Below are 17,839 nucleotides of genomic sequence, written 5' to 3' on the forward strand. Positions count from 1 at the left end.
ATTCCCCAAATCATTTGACCAAGGCACCAAAAGGCCTTTATCCGCTCTTAAATGTCAGCGCGTTATGAAATTATGGGCCCAATGAAATTATTCACAAATAAATGAAATTGCGCAGTCAACGGGAATCATTTATGTACATTATTTTTACACTTTCCCTTCGCTTCTTTCCATGCTCTTTTTTTTGTATTTTATTTTTTTAATATTTTCATTCAATTTTGAGCTGCCGGTCCTTATCCCGCCTGAAATATCAAAGGTGAGTCAAAGGGGGAGGAGTAGTTTCAGCCGGAATTGGATCCTGGTGAGAGGGAGTTCAGGTGGGCTGTCGTGTCAATTCAATCAACCGACCTGCTCCTCTCCACATTTTCTCCAACTTAATCTCAATGCTGCTGGCCTCCCCGTTGTTTGGTTATACAAAATGAGAATTTATTGTATCACGCTTTATGCACGGCACATAAGCTGACTATATAAAATTTCAATTTGCCCGACAAACGATGTCGTCGACACTCGTTTTGCCGCACAAAGGCAAAGAACAGGGACAAAGCAATCGCAGTTCCCCCGGCGAAAGTATACGCAAATATCGTATATTGTATACGCATAAAAATATTTCATCATGCGTTTTATTTACGCTTATTGCGATGTTGGAAAGTTGGAGGCCCTTTTGGACGACCTATCGCAGGTGAAGGTTCCATTTTAATTAAACGCCGCCCGGCAAGAAAAAGCCAAAGAGTAAAATGTCAAAAACATTGTCATCGGGCTTAAAACAATATAAAGTCGAATTCTTGCAATCATTTAAATTCAGATTTTTCTTGTTTGTAAAACTCCCTCTTCACTTTTCACCGCTTTATTTCCTGTTGAATATATAGTTCCTGATTCGCTAATTGCTGCCGGGGGGAAGTAAACCATTAAAGGTCGCTCCACCCACCAGAGATTTTTTCATGAGGATGGGAAACTGATGGCTATTTAAAATGTAAATTCCATTGGCAGAAGCTTTTACACAGCTTTTTAAGCTGAATTGCATTTTGGTATCTAGTGAATATTTAAGGTGAGTATTGCCCAAAACTGTAAGCCACCTATATTTTCTCCGGAACAAATAAAATTATAGTACATTTGCTAAATATGTATAGCTACTCTCCTTAATATGATTCTTTTCCGAGTAAATTCATAAAAAAACGTTGGTATTACCTTCGATTTTATGGTACGCTGAATTAGTACAATGGAATTATTACAACAGTTTCTGCTTAACTCAAGAAAAGTGAATACACCAAGAAAATAAAGAAGAGTTTAGGAACTAAGTTTGTTTATTTAACAATATTTAATATAACCCTTGTTATATTGTATCATACAATTTTAAAATCTTATCTCTGCTAATGCTATTTACATTAAATATGCAGGCTATTTCTATTTTTTGGTTTACAGATTCCTTTTTCAGTAAGCTGTTTTCAGTGTTATTATAATCGCTTTATCGGTTGTGAAACAGAAGGCGTCGAAGGATGAGCAGATGGCTTTTGCACTACGGGGTCACGACTCGAGTAAGACATATGCCTTGAATTGGCTTTCACGAGTTTAAAGGGCGTTGGCGGCATAAAACCTCAGAGCACATCTATTGATATGACATTTGCCGTTCGGCCGTTCCAAGTTGTCCTTCCAGTGACGTCACCAAGGAGTAGGGAATAAGAAGGAAATGCGTCGGCGAACGGGAGGCAGAGGTCACGTAAAACATGCTCGTTAAAAATTGACGATGTGCATCAGCGCGTGGCGATGCGGACCCTTAGACTATGTAAAAGGTGAGAGATGAGAGGTGGATGTTTGGGGGAGGGGGAGGGAGGAGTGTTGGAACCCAGGAGATCCTGCGTGCGGTTGCACGTGCCTCGAGCACTTAACCCATTGACCGAGGTGGTCCACCTTTGCGCCGAGCATTTATCGGAAAATGTATTCCTACTGGCGGCATTTATGAGTTTTTAAAGCCATCGCCGCCGCCTCTCGAAGCCCATAAAAAACAGTCGGCCATAATGTGGCGCGGCCTAAGCGAAGCGAGAGCGCCCAAAGGACATCCAGGACATAGCATACGTATACATAAATATCTAAATGTTTTGCATGCTGCACGCCGCATAACCCCTCGCCTTGCCGACTTGCCGCCTTTTCAGCCTTCAAGCCCTGAGATATAAATACGTAATGCATGTCAGTTTGGTTTTGCGCTTTGATTTAACAGCGTTGATTTATGGCGAAAGCGCCGAGAAGTATGCTACGCCGAGCCGAGCAGAGCAGAGGAGTGTAAAAAAGTGCGCGTAAAAATCAAATATAACCCACGGTCGCAGTGAAAGCGGATTTAATTAGTGGAAAGCAGACGGAAAGTGCGCTGCAAACTGTACGCTCCGCTGACGAGACAAAATGCGATGAAATGCGAATGGGAATGAGATTGGGTTTGGGTTTGTGGGGTTGCGGGGTTTATGCGATGACGTCGGGCGATGATAACGATAATTCCTGTGATGCCTGGCATAACCATTAAATCAGCAACGAAATGCGTCTGAAATTGAGGGACTATAAAATATAAAATACGTCTGCCTTAAAAATATTTACAAAGCGAATCAAAATCCAAAATCAAGCAAAAAGGGCCGCTAAACTTTGGCCAAGTATATCATTTCCAGGTTATTCACACATCTTGCCAGCAACCCAAAAAGAAAAAAAAAGAGGGAGAGAAACCCGCTGCGTATATCAAATTAATTTGTCGGCCAGCAATGAAATAACTTTGACAACTTCGCTTTTTTTGGGATCAAGGGGAAAAAGTTTGGCGGCCCTCTTTGGCACTTGCTAATTGAGTTTGCCCGAATTTCATACGCCATGTGGGACCCCAAGAAAATTGTTGCCGTTGTCGTTGCCTTTGCCGTTTTGCCTGCGTTATTGCCGCCCGACTTGTCAACCTTTTTATTTGGTCCAATAAACCGAATGCCAGCATGTATGCGAATATTTATTTGTATAAACACATACAAAATATTTGTGTGTTTAAAGGTGAAAGGCCTCTGCCGACTCTTTGGCCGCCTGTTATTTTAGCCTAACATAACATTGCGTATACGCAATGCCATGCTTTATGTGGCTGGGTATGCGCAAAAAAAAAAAGAATTAAGAAATGACAGTACCCACGTGTTTTTCCTTGTTTTCGAGAAAGCTTTTCATGCTAATGGAAAACCCGATGCGTCTAGCTTCTGATATGTTTATTTAAAAGGTTAAGGGGGCGGATGTGCCTGGTGGAGTATTATACTTTCCCCTTACTTCAATTGCCCCCACTTCAAAGTACTGCATCCGTAATGCTCTCCATGTGGTACTTAAATATTTCTCCTATTTCGAGGGCACCACATGTGGCGTTCCGTTTGAAACGTGTCAATTTTCCCGGATAAAAGTGAAACGCAAACGGCGCCCCTGAACTCTGAGACGTTCTTGAAAATCCAACGAGAACGAGGAGACATTTAAATCGCTCTGGAGAATTTAATTGACAACATTAATTACCGAAAATGCTTTTTTCTGCTAAATTATAAATATCCCAGGGAGCCGCATAAACAACAACGCAAAAGAAGCGACAACGGCTGGAGCAGACCGACTCAGGTTGTTGACAAAAAAACAAAAACATGGCCAAGAAGTTCAGAGTGGAAGGGGAAGGGGGAGTGGGAGGGGGAAATGGGAGTGGGGGATGGGGGGCGAAAACGTCGCCGTTTTGCGTTGTTCAAATATTCATGACAAGACGGCACAAAGTGCTCAACTTTATTGCAATGTGAACAGCGAACAGCGACTGTTGCTTTCTGTCTGCATCTGTCGCCTTTCCCTCGGCTCTTTATGGGACATCTTTTTATGAAATATGCGAATACACAGGGGCTGGCCGAAATGATTTCGGGCCTGTCAAACGCCGGTACGACAGGAATGTCCTGGCTGAATGACATCAGCCCTGTGTGTGGATCTGTGTGTAAGTATCTGCAAAATAAAAGAGATGCAAAACCGATTCCATCTTTGCCCGGCCAAACAACTATTGCATCACACGCAACTGCTGACGCATGCACTTCTCTACTTTTCGACTTTTCGACTGCGGGCCATGACATCACTTTACACGCACGATTTGTGGCAAATGCCGCCATAATTTCTGCCCAAAACACAGAGCGCTCCCTCTCCCGTGAATCTGATTGTGAATGTGAATGTGAATGCGAATGTTCCTATCTGGATTTAAGGAGCAGCCACGAGTGGGCGCAGGATGACCGAATGCAAGAAGATGGCGACGACTTCCGCACAAGCGGAAGCCACATTCCGCTCTTCTGCTTGCGACTTGCCATTGTCAACGTTGTATTCTTGGCCTGGCCCACACTTACACACACATCCTCACAAGCACACACTCGCTGGCACACACAGATGCATCACTTTTGGCCGACATCCAAGAGCTGAACACAAATTTTTCGAGTACAGTCAGCAAAAAGCGCATTTTGGCATGGCAACGTGGCAGACTCAAAAATCACACGCACACATATTCCCCAGGCATTCGGCATCAGCTCATCTTTATCGAAAGTTCAGCAATTAGCGCAGGTACAGATATCTCAAAAGATATAGTAACAGATATATGATGAGGCATTTTATTATTCATTTTAATGAGTGTATGACTTAGAGCCATAGCCCTTTAAAAAGTAATGAGTTTAATGTAATAATATTTGTATACAAAAAATACAAATATAGAAACAAATCTTTTGATTATGATTCTTGTTATTTTATTTGAAATTAACTGCTGCGATAACTTTGAAAGGAATTTTAGCTGCTTCAGCTTAAATATGCAAATGCCCAAATAAAGTCAGCGGTTGTAATTATAAATATTAGCTCGCCACGAAAAACTCGTATGCAATCAACTGGAATTCGTATACCTTTACATTGCAGGGGTAATTCCTTCAATTAGCGTTGTCCCCACAATCAAACAATTTCCGGGAACTTTAATTATGTAAGCGCCATTGACAAATAACATTCGTAAAACTGGAAATTCTGGCAATGTAATACTTTTTTTTAAGTCATAATAAATAAATATTAAAATAAATAAATTTATTTTGAGGTAACAGTTTTATTTAAAGAGGATAATATAATATATTTTCTTTTTATTTTTTTCCTGCATGTGACTAAATATATTTCCTAACAGCAATTCCGATGTCATAGGAGCATAAAGAGCGTGTTGGAAATCCCATACGTACATAAATGCCCAACGAATGAAGGTGTCCGTGGATTCCAGGAAATCGTAGTAAAGTGGGTTATTTAAACAGTTTGTGCGCGCCGAGCTGTCCGCTTGTGATTCGGGCTAACTGAGCAGTTGACATCATATAGTATATGGTGGGCTATGGAACCGGTGCCCAATCTTCTCTCAATGGAACAATGGGCAGCGAACGAGGTGGGAAAATTGTCGGGGGTTGCATATTCGCCGGCAGCATTTTTGGCGGCAAACGCCTACGCGCTATTGTCGCCACCCCCAACTCCCCCACTCGATTTGTCCTTGGGTCTTTGGCGTTAGTGTTGGCCGATTGGGGCTTGAAAAATCATTCATTGAGACACACACACCACGAGATGTGTTTGTGTGTGTGTGCGAAAGTGGCTAGTTGGCAGTCAGAGAGTCGTAGAGATTTTTCGCGTGGGCCTCGAGTGTTATTGTTGTTGCCCGTTGTTTTCATACTCCAAATATTTGTAGTGGGAAATTTCTTGTAAAAGTACTACCACGAGTCTATTGCTTTCTCATTCTCTCTTCATCTATAATATCCATCCGTCTCCCTCGTTCGCCATTAAGTTTCGTTTTATGACAGTGTCGCTGGCTAGAAACAGTTGACGCAGCAGCTCCACATTCAAAAAAAAAAAAAAAAAAAAACAGAAAATATAAGCTGGAAATTCCGAGCGAGCGTGGGCGTTGAATGCTTCGAGTTTTCCCCACGCCACTGCGGTTTGCGCCTTATTGTGTATGCCTGTCGCGCTTTGCTGATTTTTCTTAATGGAATTTATGCGAGTGTGAAATTTATGTTTGTGCACAGATAGAAAGCGCAGAACTATTCTTAGTTTTTGCTCCGGCCACACACGCGTTGCCCACTTTTCAGCGCAAGGACATGGGGATTACATGCTGGCCGCAATAATTCAGATTGGCATTAGGCAGGGTTTCCTGCGGTAACATGCTTACATGTTCGTTAGCTGTCAGTTACGCCAGTCAGTGAACCACGAAAAACGGTTTGCAGAACGCCAGAACCGCGGGATATCGCTATCGGTTAGGATTTCCCAACTGGATGTAATCGCTCGCAGTTACGGATATTTACTGCCATCCTATTTTATTCTCTGGTTTGCCCACACACACAACACACAGCACACAACACACTGTATTATGTCAATGCGAGTGTGTGGGCGGGACAAATTGCTTTTCAATCAATTGAGCTTGCAGTTATTGCTCCCTTGCAAAGGTTGCGTCTTGGAGCAAAAACACACAGATACTCGTACACATGGTACATTCGAGTATATTGCACATGCGACCCGTTGGCCCACAAAAAGCCAGCGGGGGTGACGGCGGTCCATTCATATGGGGTTCGCCTCGCTTGTGGCTCGACTTGTGCCTCGACTTGTGCCATTGACTGGCAAAACGCCCTCGAAAAGTCTTGTATTACAAATGGAAATTTCCCGACTTCTGCCAAAAGCAAAAACCCTTTGTCCGCACTTGAGTTCAGTTGGAGCCACATGGCGCGGGTGTATGTCTTTGGCATATTTATGATTCAGCTGATAAATAAAATAAATTTCATTTAAGGCCCATTCCAGCTTTATTGCCATTACAGCTGTAGTAGTAGCCGCTAGCCGGCTATTTGTGCCCATAATTTGGCTCGTAAATAATATTTCCCCCGGAGGATGCAATCCGAATTCTGCAGTTGACAGTTCGAATGGCAACAACTCGGCAAATGCGATTATATACATATTCCAGCTGCTCTGGGCCGCAAAGTGTTGCAACTGCTAATCCTTATGTCAGAGCAATTGCATCAGCAGAACCTCATTGGGTGCCTGATGCGGTTACAAAAGCCTTCTCAGCCGGCTTTTCCAGCCTGGACACGTACGTTTCCTCCCAGTCGACATGTTGATAAACCAAGCCATTCAGCCGGAAAACCTTTCGATAGGTGAGCAGCTCGGCAAATTGCTGCAATGTGGAAACATTCGGAAGAATCTTACCTCATCGGCAGATGGGAAATAGAAAAGGTGGGAGCGCAGAAGACATGTCAGTCGATCAATCAATTGCAGATATAGAACTACTGAATCTGTTACAAAAGAAACTTAGGCTGAAATAAACAAGACATATTTATAGGAATACATACGTAAATGCTTAATAAAGATCAAGGTTTTAAAACAGATTTATTATTTATACGATATTCTGAAATAAATATTACGGACGTAAAAATAAGTTATGAGTTCTAAGTTTTATAGTTATGTTTTTAAAAACTTTACGAACCACTGTGCACCTATTTCCTGGCCCTCTCATTTGCGAATTTATGTTCGGAACGTGTGGGCCAAATTATGACAAACCGCAGTGAAAGTTTCAAAAAGCATTTTCAGCACACACTTAGCGCTCACCTTCACGCCCACCTCCCACCGCCCCGCCCCGCCCACTTGTGGGAAAATTCCCAGAGAGTGAATACCCAAAAAAATGGAAAAAACCAGCGAGGTGTACGTGCCAGTTTAGTTCACTTCAAAATGGATGACCACGCCCACTAGAAAACTTCAACTTGATTAAAGTGCCGAGCACTGTGGGGAATTCTACCGAGATGCTCGGACATTTTTCTGAGTTGTACAACACTGGGCTGTCCGACTTTTGGCATTACCCCATTCCCATAATTAATGTTTATGCCGACTGGTCCTGCGAGGGGCTACTCTTCATTTCGCAGGCTCAATCTCTCTTCTCGCCCTTTGCGCTCGTGTGAGTGCCAACTGATGCATTATCCCAGCACTGCAAAAAACTTTCTTTCTTTTTATTCAATAAATTTTCTAACTTGATTAAGGTTTTGAAGTGGCATAACTCTAAATGTTTTTATTTCATTTCTCTAGCAAATTGCACCATTAGAATTTTTTTATTTTTTGGTGTATTTTTTTTTTTATCAGTTTTTATGTTACAACCCCTGTCCGAATTTGCAAAAAATGGGTTTGCTGAAAATTGACCAAAATTTGCCTTTCTTGTTTTACTTTGGGATATTGCTATTGGTTTTTCCGAGTGCACAATATCCGAAGTCGCTTTGCTCGACCACTTGCTTTCTGGCTTTTGTGCTGGGATTAGTTAATTTTGAGATAATTCGAGTGTTAAGCATGTGCCGCAAGGCAAGGCAGCCATACACGCACACTCGCACACTCGCACACACACACACACTCGGACACACACACAATGGCCGGCAATTGCAGGCCCATTCCCAATTAGTTGTCATTATGCGGACCGCTTGTAACGGCTTTTGGAGCTGCGTCCTGCTGGGCGGCGGACGAAGGACTCGGGACAATCCTGTCGAGGAGACAAAGGATGCCAAAACCGTGTCGCCTGCAATCAGAGTGTGTGTGTGTGTGTGTGATAAACAAGTCTAATTAAAGCTAACGAGATTAGATCGGCCCAAGACGCACTCGAGCACAGTTTTGGGCTTAATTAAATCCCCTGTCAGTTCGTTCTCAACTTGTCAATTAGCCGGCATTACGGCCGAGCGTTAAAATGTACGATTATGTTTTGCCTACTTTCGAATAGGATCTAAAAATATACATACGTAAGTGCCCCTTATCCGTTGCCCATTTGTGGGCGTTCGTGCAATGCAAATAAGTAAATGTTTGCCCATGGAATCGATCAATTCCAACGGATTGGGCCGTTTCATTTCACATACGAGTATGCGAGTGTACGATTGTGTGGTGTGGATTCAGTGGGCGGTGGTTTTGGAGCCCCCCAGCTCAAGTGGCTGGCAAATACGGGTCTAAAAATAATCGAACGCACACATATGTCAATAAGCGACAGGCGTTAAGACTCTTTTTTATTCACAAATATCTGGTTTATGAATGTCAACACAAAATGGCTGAGGAAATGGCCATAATCGCCGGGATGAACTGGGGATCAATTCCGATTAGGGAAAAACACCCGCCAGCCGGAGCTGTAAATTCGAAATTTTATTTGCCTTCGAATGAAAGCGTATTTGGTTTTATTTAAATGCAAATAAAAGGAAATCAATTGCTTTTTCCACAGAATAAATAATGAGTTTTACAAAATATGTATTATGTTTATTTAATATTTGCTTTTTTCATGGTCAGAATCGATTTAAGCCATGCTTTTATCCCATTAGCCAACAAGAATTATAGAAATATGTGTGTCAGCCCAGACATTTCACTTATTTCGCTATCAAATGTCAATGAGCAGCAATAACATTCTCTGCGAATCAGTAACAAAATATTTACGCGAATTGACAAATAAATATTGCAGATGACATTGTTTTTAATGAGCAGCCATTATATCTTTAATGAGCCAAGGCTCGAATGTCATAATATCTTGGCTTTGCCAATGGCCTAGAGCCCAAAGCCCAAACTCGATTCGATTCGAGTTCAAACAAGCGCCCACGTGGCGGAAGGTAAACATTTACATCTAATGATCTATGTGCTTACTTCGAGAAAAGTACGTCTTTATTAATGGGGATGAGCAACAAGCTCGCTGGGCGAAGTGGATTGTGGGCGAAGTGGGCGTGTGGGCGTGTCCGGTGCCATTTAACCAGGCTAAGTGAATTATGTTGTTTGTTCTTGTAATTGCTCTCCGTTTAGTTTTTGGCCATTGATTCCAAAAGGAAGACGAGTTAAGGGACAACTTTCGCAGGCGGATCGTGGGTGTTATTAATTTATTAACCCGCCAACTCGCATCATCATCATGACGAGCGGGAATTATGCTAATTTACAAGTTTGTCCTTGCCGAGTTAAGTGTGTGCGGGCAACAAAAACAAAGAGCAAAGTTGTCGCTGGGACAATTATGATCCGAACAGAGGTAAATTTGACAGAAAAGAAAGGAAAATATCAGAAGCGAAAGCCGAGACAGAAACAAAAGTTTAGCAAAGTTTGCTTTTCGTCATAAAGAACAAATCAAGCAAACGACAACACAAACAAATAAATATCAGACTCATCAACGTCATCAAAATGGCGGCAGGCTGACCGGCCCAAAAGCAACAACAACAACAACAACAACAAAAACAATAATAACAACAACTTGGCCAAGAAAAGTATGGCCGAAAGCAACGGCAACGGCAATTCGTCGTAATGACAGTAATGAAATGTAACAGTTACATTGCGCATCGTTAAGTGGCACACAAAAGCCCGTTGCTAAGTCGCGTGGGAAAAGCGAGAGAAAAGCGAGGGAAAACCGAAGGAAAAGTGAGGGAAAAGAAGTGGCAGTTTTTCCAGGAAAATCACTTTTTAGCTGTTATAAAAAAGAAACATAATTGTGCGTTTTTTAAATGCTTTTTTATTTGAACTGAATAAAGTTTCTTAGATATTGACTTTGGATGAAAAACTTTATAGACGACGTATAATTTATATCGAAAAGTAATGTTTGAAAAGGAACTGTATTTCTTTCGGGTGAAATTGAATGGTAGAACAACTCGCTTTTCTATCAAATGTTTTGCTTGTTTTGGATTTAACTTCGTAGGCGTGCTCGTTTGAAAAGCAACTAAGACAGCCACATCGGCCGCAGAGAATTTGCATAAAAGGGCAGATTGTCAGTATTGTCCTTGCCGGCTTTTTCCCAATGCAGCAGCTGCAGTTGAAATTCGATTAAGCCCCCTTTTCGCCTTCAACTGGCCTTTAAACAAGAGAGAGCTGTAGTTTTGGGGTTTCCACAGCACTTCCTGTCGTTTGTTGTGGGGAATTGCACTGCCTGATTCGGTTTTCTTTTCAAACTGACATTGTAAAGTTACAGTTTGGTTTTACAAAAGAAAGGCCTAAAGGAAATGCTTACCCAATATTTATTTCTTAAATTGTTATACTCTTTTCCTCGAGAATCAGTAATTATTCCTCGTGCATGTACGACTTTATTTCTTAATCGCTTTGGGAAACCTATTACCCATTTATTTACCCAAGACAATCTGTTAATCTGAGCTTATACATGGCGACAAATCTCGAGCCACAATAAAGCCAACTAAATTAGCCTAATTGCAAGTTAATGAATATGTCTCGGGTGTGGGATTTCAACTCGGTGTTCATGCTACATTTCATTTGGGGTAATTATAAATTACTCGGGCGAACACATTTGATGTGTTGTCATGGTTATTAGTCCCCTCCCCACCGACCTCTCAATTTTAATTATACTTTACGATATCATTTAAATTTTCAGGGGCCCGGGGAAGCTGGATTTTGTGGACCGACATTTAACGCCGTTGTGCGTATGTCCTGATCCAATTAACGTCTCGCTGGCGATTAGGCTGCTGATTTGCACAAATCAGTGCAACAAGCCCCAAGGACACAGCTCCCCACCCCCACCCACAAAAGTGAAACCGCCCCATCCCGTAATATACTATATAGACCACAGGTCGGCAGTGAATTGAATGAATTATTTTACGGCATACTTATTTGCGGCGTCATAGGCAACAGAAATGTCATTTTGATTACTCGCACGCGCCATGAAAAAAAAAAAACACGGGGGCGTGGGGCGTGGCTTATTGATTTCCCGACAATTATTTGTGCGTAGCTACAAGTACGTATCTCTGTCCGTTCCGATTTGTTGCACTTGGTAGATTGAAATCGATTGGTTGCCCCCTCACTTCAGAAGTTCACGTACCCCGTTTTCGGTAGCGTTTTGATTCGCATAATTATTGTGATTGTGCCGGTCTGCCATCTGAATGTCAACCACTTGTCATCATAGCTGATTCATTGTCACTCACTTGGTAAGCGATATGGCACTTCAGCGGGTCCCCAGTTCCCCAGTTCCCAAATCCCAGACTGAATGACAATAGAACAGCCCAAGGAACCGCCCCGAAAATCGGGTTAAACGCTGCACTCAGACCCCAAGTCGTGTCACCAATTCCGGCCGAAATACGTAACTGTTGACATTGAAACTGGCATTAAAATGCTGGTAAACGTTTATTTTTAGACATTCTCGCATAGACAATACGGAAAACTTTTTGGGTGCATCATACCACCATGGGGAAAGCCATGGATACCAACGAAAGTTGAGAGCCCCATTAAAGATGCGCATATGGTGGGCGAAAAAGCGTTACGCATAATCCAAGCAGTATATTGCACAGAAAAATAATGTAACTACAAAATCAGGTTCAAGATGAAAGTAAAAAAAAACCGAATAACAAGATATAGTTTTAAATAATTATAAAAAAAATTGTATTTACATTTTTATTTTCTTTGATTTTTCCCTTGATATAATTTTATTAAAATTATGAATATTTACCAATAAATTCTGACCAAATCAAGCGTTGACTTTATGCTTCAATGGATAACGTTTTCCTACTTATCCTTTTCGCCATTTGCAGATTTTTCCCGGGCACACTTTCGAGAGGCCATCTACCTTCTGAATTTTAAGCAAGTAATTCACCGGGTTTTTCTGCATAACCAGAAATGTCAATATTTCCAGATGAGCGACGCAAAACAAGCGGCTTGCAAAATCGTCGAGCGACAAGCGTTCTTGTCCGGAAACTAATTTAGGAAAATTCTTCTTCGGAGACATGTTTTACTCGAGATTTGTGGGGTTGAGGGAGTTGTGGGAAAAGGAAGGTGGCAGCAGGCATAAACCCGATTTGCCATTTGAAGCGGAAGTGACCCTTGAAGTCTGAAGTCTGATTTTGTTTGTGCGGCCATTCGTTGGCAACGAGATTTTCCCTTGGCCAGGCGTCCATTCTGAGTTCTGAGTTCTGAGTTCTTCACTCTGCTGTTCTGCCATCTCCATGTCTATATTTATTTATTTGCTCCTATTGCGTCGTCGTCGCTCTTGCTGTTCAATTTTTAATCAACGGCTTTGATGGCGTCTTGGCAGCGCCAAGCGTTGAATCCATGCAATTTCCTGTTTGGCTGTGGACGAAGTCTGAAAGACAGGCGGCGCAAAAAAAGGAAAAGCGCCGAGCGCCGAGCGGCGAGCGGCGAGCGGCGAAGGAAACTCAATTCAACTCGGCTGGTTGTCTATTTATAGCATTTTGGCCATATCCCACGGAATTCAATGTCAACAGCACAGCCGGGAACCCAGTCGTCTATGTCTGCGTGGAGGTGGAGGCACCAAGGAGCCAAGGACTCGAAAAGCTGGAGCCAAGGAGCCAAGGATTCGAGGTCGGAAGCCAGAGTTGTCATCCGCAAGTGGCGACTTGAACTTAAGTCTTAAGCCTTGTTCCCACTCGAGTCGATCTCCGTCATCGGCCATCAGTCAACCGATTAGGGTCCTGATTTCCCCATCAAAGTGCACCATACTTGCGGGAGTTGTAATTGAACTTGCTCTCTGCGGGCAATTAAAAGCACACCATAAATCGCAGAGGGGGTCAGGATGTTGTGAAATAGGCGAGGTGAATGACAGGGGGCTGTTGCATAACAGGACACTCTAATTGAATTTTACCTAGGTCCTGTGCAGAGTGGTTCTGGGGAAAGTGCTGGCATAATAATTCAATAAATAATTACATCATTTTATTATAAAATCGCACAAAAAATAAATTACAATTTGCTTTATTTTGATAATTTTAAGCACCGCACAAAAGCTTATTTCCTTACTATTTTTGATAAATTGGGAAATAAAATTGGAAATTATGTATAAGTTAATTAGATAATTAATAATGTTGTACAAAACATGTTTGTAAACAAAAACATAACACATTTTAAAATGTATAGCTTTATGTTTTCTTAAATGCGAATCTTCATCTTTATTTAAAACTTTATAGTTTAAAATTGCAATAAATTGCTTGTTTGTTTGTACAATTTTGTACAATTCATTACATAAATAAAATCTTTTGTTCGCCAATCTAACCTTTTGTGGAAGGTGCATAATTCCGATTTGTCATTTAAGCCGGGCCCACACAGCGACAAAACCCTTTCGATTTGCCAAGTTCAAAGTGCAAAGGTGCAAAGGACGAATGGGGGCCGAAAAAAAGGGACCAAGAGGAGCCATCGACGAGGAGGGCATGCGACGAGCCCAGCTGCGGAATCGCCAATGAATCGCGGTCCAAGGAACACACCAGCGAACACAAGACAATGGGGCCAGCGTGCAGTCGCCTTTCGCTTGGAGCTTCGGCTCCTTTGTCGGTGGTCCTGCGAGCCTGCTTACGTCACAAAGCTGCGTAGGCGTCATCGTCGTGCGGCGCACCCATCGTCCTCCCCCTCCCCTCCTTCCCCCCTCCACCCCCTTTCCCCATTGAGCTGCTCGGCTTTATGGCTTGCCGATTCAGTTTCGGCTCCTCGGGCGGCGACATCGTCGAAAAACGAAAAACGACGCCAGCCAGGCGCTGATTTTCCCCAAATGCCCCTGCTCCACCTTTTGTTTTCCTTCTCCCATTTTCCCTTTTCCATTTTCCTGCTCGAGGGCTCGCGCTCTGGTTTCCCCATCTTTTTTTTTTCGTTGGGGGACCGGCGAGAAAGAGAGAGAGAGGGGCAGGGCTATCTCCTGAATGAAAATCCGTGGCTTCGATTTTTGTTGTTGACGTAGTCGTCTCTTCAGTCCGCGCCTGCGCACTCGCCTCGCAGAATCATCTGTTGTTGTCCTCCAGCCTTGTTCCTCTGGGCCAGCAAGTGCATTTGGCTTGTGGTAGGACCGAATGGCGGTTCAAGGGGGAGGGGCACCAGTCCTGGCCTGGCTCAGCTGTTCGCTGTTGCCTGTAGAATTTCCCAACCGCGGTGGAGACTTTCGGGCCGAGCAACAAATTGAGAGCCGGACTCCAAGCCGGCTTTTCGCGTGGAGAACTGCTCTCGATGAGACTGGGCTTTGAGATCCTGAAAAGGTAACTACCAACCTAATTAAAACTATGTCCAAACATTTTTGAAATACTCTTTAAACTTTTATTCCGCTTGCTTTTCTAAAGAATAGTTAATCTACAATTTGGCTCACCATTTATATCATAATCTGTAAAATTGCTTATGAATAATTGTCTTATTTTAAAAATAGATTAAAAAACATATAACTAAAATATTTTATAATTAATTTTATATTTTCCCACAAAACCTTTTATTAAAATTAATTACCTTTTCTAAACTTTTCATTCCGAGCAGTTTTCTGATATATAATTATTCTCTTTTAATTGACTCAGCTTTTATTAAAATACCTAAAACTGTTTATAATATATTCACCATAGTTTTACGTTCGACTTGCAAACTTTTTCGATTATACACAGGCTTACTCGCCATCTCGTCCATTCAAAACTCTCCACACCGTGGGAAAATTCCATTCACTGGAGCTCTCGAGCTCTTCAATTCAATTTCACCTCGGCTCGGAAATCGTTGCGTTAGCAGTGCAAATATATATTATAGCCAGCTCGTAAAACGTAAAAGCCACAGACATTGTGACGACAACAGGACTCGTCTTCGTCCTCGGACCGACAGCCACGCCCCCCGCCCCACCCAGCTGTTGAATCCTGCATGAGGCGTGTGCAACAGCAAGAACAATGGCAAAAATCGAAAAGCGAAAAGGGGGCTGCAAGCAACGATGACGACTCTCTTTTCAGGACGTTCTCCTTCATTCATGTTGGCTGTCGCCCGAATCCCTCGCTCCTTCGGCTCCTCGTCCTTTTGCGCTCTGTAACCTCCTCCATTCCGAATCGGGGTTTCGGGTCGGCATCCTTAATGACTTGCAATCTATGTGCTCACTTTTACTCACATTCTAATTTCGTTGCTGCTGCGAGAGTTGTATTTTGGTATCTGACTTGGTCTTTGTCGCCAATGTGTAGGCGTCATCGTTTTTCGAATTCCGAAAAGTAGGGGAACTGCGGTTCGAAAGTTTTTTGGGAAAAGCGATCTGTAAGGGGTTATAATGGAGGCTTGAATTAGGTGGAAGTAAGAGATCTTAGGAGGATGTAAGTCGAATTAATTGTTGCTTATTTAGAGGTTATGTGCTAATAAATAATTCAATTATCTAAATTGGTTTTTTTTTTTTAATTGTAAATGTTGGTAACTAAAAGTATTTAAGCGTGTGGAGGGGCTCTCTTCATTAAAATTATATAAACCAAAAGCTTAAGAGTCTAAGAAAAACTGAATATCAAACTATCTTCCAGTTATGTTATTTTTCCTTTTTGGCTTATAGAATCATTTCTTGATTTTGCCTGCAATTTTTCCAGTTTGGGTTGGCTAAATATGTTGCCTTTCAGTAAATAATTAAAATCCAATTCCTTGATAAAGCTGTCCTTCAATCAAATCATTATCCTTATCTCGGGCCTAACCCAACTTGCGGTTTCACTGAATTTTCCCAGCAAATCAATGCAGGGAAACCCACGAATTCCTGGTTTAACCGGTGAAAAGTGCAGTCAGTGATTGAATCAGCGGGTTTTGGGATTAGGAGACCCACAGCTGATGACAGCTAAACGGGATTACCAAACTCGAATGGCGAAGTGGGGAAATGCCCCGCCGGAACGAAGGATACCGATGCCACAGAAGCGTGCAACCCACGCAAAACAGCGACCGCAAATCATATGGGAGCTGGGAAATGGGAAATGGGGAGTCGGTGATGCCGGTAACAGTGGAAAAGTGCGCAGGACCAGGCACACACACTCTCTCTCTCTCTCGCTCTCTCTTTCTCTGCTTCTCTGTTTCTGTTCAGAGACTTCGGGAAAAACTCTACACATGATGGGGCTGGTTGAACGGTTGAAAACAAGTGGTTGAGCGGGCGGAGCGCTCAGTATTGAGCGAACAGTCGTTTCGAGCTCGAGTTCTTCCCGCTGGCCGAGAGCACAACAAGCTGGAGCTGAAGCTGAAGCCCAGAGTCGAGGCAGCAGTTGAAGAAGAAGAAGAAGTGGCAGAAGGAGCAGTAGCAGCAGCAGCAGCAGCAGAAGGATCAGGAGAAAGCGGAGAAAGGAGGCAGGAGAAAGAGCGGAGAGCAGAGAGCTGAGTTACAGGAGAGGACACAGCAGCCAGTTGGTTTGGTTTCGTTTGTTGGAGGAGTGAAATTCGAGGCGGGGCGCGAAGGGAGTGGGTGTACGTACGTACCGAGTGCCATAAAGTGGAAATCCGAAACGCCTTGAGGAGAGGCAGCGACGCCAGCAGCAGCGGCAGCGGCAGCAGGCAGCGACGCCGGCAGAGGGACACGCGTCAGGCGGCCAAGCAAAAGGCAGACAAACAGGCAAATCCTGCTGAGACGACACGACGAGTCCTTGCTCGTCGGTTCAAACGTGCGGAACACTCTTGGAGGCAGCCGATAAAACAAAAAGAAACAAGTAACACACACACTAGAAGCAAAGCTAGTCCACAAAACACCACTCACACTCACCCGCAACAAGGGAAAGTTTTCAAAAAAAAATCCAACAAAATATTAAATAAATTACTAACCGAAAAATAAACCCGAAACAATATTTTGAAAATTATTCCCATTCCGAAAGTGCAGTGACTCGTGTGCAAAAGTTATTCAACCAGAAAAAAAAAACCCCAAAAAGCAAGCAAATCAGTTCCAGTTAATTGTTCCCCCTCAATTGATGGCTAACACTGTGAATTTTAATTAATATACAACAAAAACGTAGTTTATATGAAAAACCAAAACGAAAACTAAGTGCCGCAAGCTGAGAGCGCTAAACACGGAAAAGTGCTAAAAGTTCCTTAAACAAATATAAATAACAAAACGAAAAAAAGAAAAACCAAAACAAATTATTGTTACAACTACTTATAAAAATATACAAATTATACAACATAAAAAGTT

Source organism: Drosophila ficusphila, unplaced genomic scaffold (assembly GCF_018152265.1).
Source record: "Drosophila ficusphila isolate 14025-0441.05 unplaced genomic scaffold, ASM1815226v1 contig_414, whole genome shotgun sequence".
In the NCBI taxonomy this organism is placed as follows: domain Eukaryota; kingdom Metazoa; phylum Arthropoda; class Insecta; order Diptera; family Drosophilidae; genus Drosophila; species Drosophila ficusphila.